General features: G+C 43.0%; 1 pseudogene; it reads right to left on the bottom strand.

Annotated features, from left to right (window-relative positions):
* Positions 1-464: 464 nt before the first annotated feature.
* LOC123333120 lies at positions 465-1,629 on the bottom strand (annotated as a pseudogene).
* Between the last annotated feature and the right edge of the window lie 595 nt (positions 1,630-2,224).

The following is a 2,224-nucleotide window of genomic DNA, read 5'->3' as shown; positions in this document are numbered from 1 at the left end:
TTCTGAGAGACCTGTAGATCTAGATGAGATTAGTTTAGAAAAGGGGTCTCATTGAGTTCAGAGAATCGTCAGAGTCCAGTATAGTTCTGGGCTAATCAGAGACTCAAGAACCTTTGTAAAGAGAACTAGGCTTGGGAATCAAGCAGTCCTATTTTGAATTAGCATGTTTTAGTCAAAGGTATGGAATTAATGATAAGCATCGGTTAGGGATTTCTATAATGTCCTCCAATGCCAAGTGACCACTAACATCGTATTTCCCACTATTCCTTGATGAGAGGCAGAAGGCATAAAGAATATTCCCAGCTATAAAATAAACTGCACTCCAATGCCTATGAATCCTAAGATAAATATTTTTTTAAATAGAAGAAACTCACTGAATCAAATGATTGCTAAGCAGAGCAAATGCAGTGTACATAAAACTACTGTAGGAAACCTTTTAATTACACAGGAAATCAATGGAAGGATTAATGATTTAAGAGAAGAATCATTTTTCCTGTGGTCCCACTGCTGTGAATGATATCTTCATGAGCCTGGGCCACCTTCTGTAGTGAATACCGGGGACCTATTACTCGTCTCAACTAACCAATTCATTCCGGCTTGCAGAGCTGCTGCAAACTGCTGGAATTCCTCCTTGGAGGATGAAGGGAGAGCTACTCCTTTTATGCTATATTCCCTTGTCATGGATCCTGTGGGTTTATTTCAATAGGACCTCTGTGGCCAACAACTATTACTCGTCCTCCATGTGACAAAAAATTTAAATCTTTGCTAAGGCTGACATTAGCAAACATTTCAATAATCACATCAACTTTTTTTTCACCAACAGATTTCTTAGTTTTATCAATATTATTAGCTTCTTTGTGATTAAACACTTCATGTGCTCCATTTTGCAAAACAATCTTTTGTCCTTCCTCAGTAGTGAAGTGAAGTGAAGTGAAGTGAAGTGAAGTGAGGTGGCTCAGTCGTGTCCAACTCTTTTCGACCCCATGGACTATAGCCTACCAGGCTCCTCCATCCATGGGATTTTCCAGGTAAGAGTACTGGAGTGGGTTGCTATTTCCTTCTCCAGGGGATCTTCCCGATCCAGGGATCAAACCCGGGTCTCCTGCATTGTAGGCAGACGTTTTACCATCTGAGCCACCAGGAAAGTAGTAACTGTGTCCAAAATCTTTAAGCCATAAGCTCTGACCATTTGGCATGCTGCTCTTCCAGCTCCTCCACCTGCCCCAGAACACTTTCTCCAGCTTTCACACGGACACTGGGGAGCAGACTTGATAAGCATTAAAACATGAGATGCTGATAGCAGCTTCTTGTTTAAAGTCCAGTTTTTTGAGGAAGTGTGTAAACAATGTGATGGGCTTCCAGAGCAAACTCGGTGTAGCCCCCAGAGACCGTCCTGGTAGTGAATATCACCTTTCTTGAAAGATACATTCTCTCCAGCAGCTTCTACTACCCCAGCCACATCTCAGCTAGGAGTATAAGGTAGAAGTGGTTTTATACTGTGAGTGCCAGAGCAGATATATATGTCCACTGGGTTTACACCACATGCTTGGACTTTGTTGGAACCTGGTGGTCTTTCAGAATTGGTACAGCAACATCCAACTGGAGTATCCGCACTTTGGGTCCACCAAATTAAAAAACTCAAATAGTTCTCTTCAACTTCTGTCGCCATGGTGATCTAGATACCTGTTCTAGAGTGGATTGTCAAAATCTGTGAGCCCTCCCCCAGGTTACACAGGGTTAAAAAAAAAATCTACCCAATACCATTTATAATCTACCACAAAATCTTCTGCGCTTTCCCAGTGACTCAGACAGTAAAGAATCTGCCAGCAATGTGGGAGATCTGGATTTTATCCCTAGGTTAGGAAGATCCCCTGGAGGACTGAATGGCTACTCACTTCCGGTATTCTTGCTTGAAGAACCCCATGGATAGAGGAGCCTGGCGGGCTACAGCCCACGGGGTCACAAAGAGTCAAATAGGACTGAGCGACTAACACTTTCCCTTTTTCTCTTCACAAATTCTTATAACCGCACTCCCCTTCCTTTCATCTAGATATTGAGATCTTTTTTGAGGATGTTGCTGAGTGTCTCTGGGACATACTGAGCAGAGAGGAACTGCTTCTCCTGCTGACTGAATTCCTGAAGAAAATTGAGGCTAATGCTGGTTTGTCCAGGTAACCTGTACAGGTGTATTGGTGTGTCAGGAAGGTCACCCACATCCCGCGGC

The sequence above is a fragment of the Bubalus bubalis genome, chromosome 4, assembly GCF_019923935.1.
Source record: "Bubalus bubalis isolate 160015118507 breed Murrah chromosome 4, NDDB_SH_1, whole genome shotgun sequence".
Taxonomy (NCBI): Eukaryota; Metazoa; Chordata; class Mammalia; order Artiodactyla; family Bovidae; genus Bubalus; species Bubalus bubalis.
This window is presented reverse-complemented; position numbering and strand designations above follow the sequence as displayed.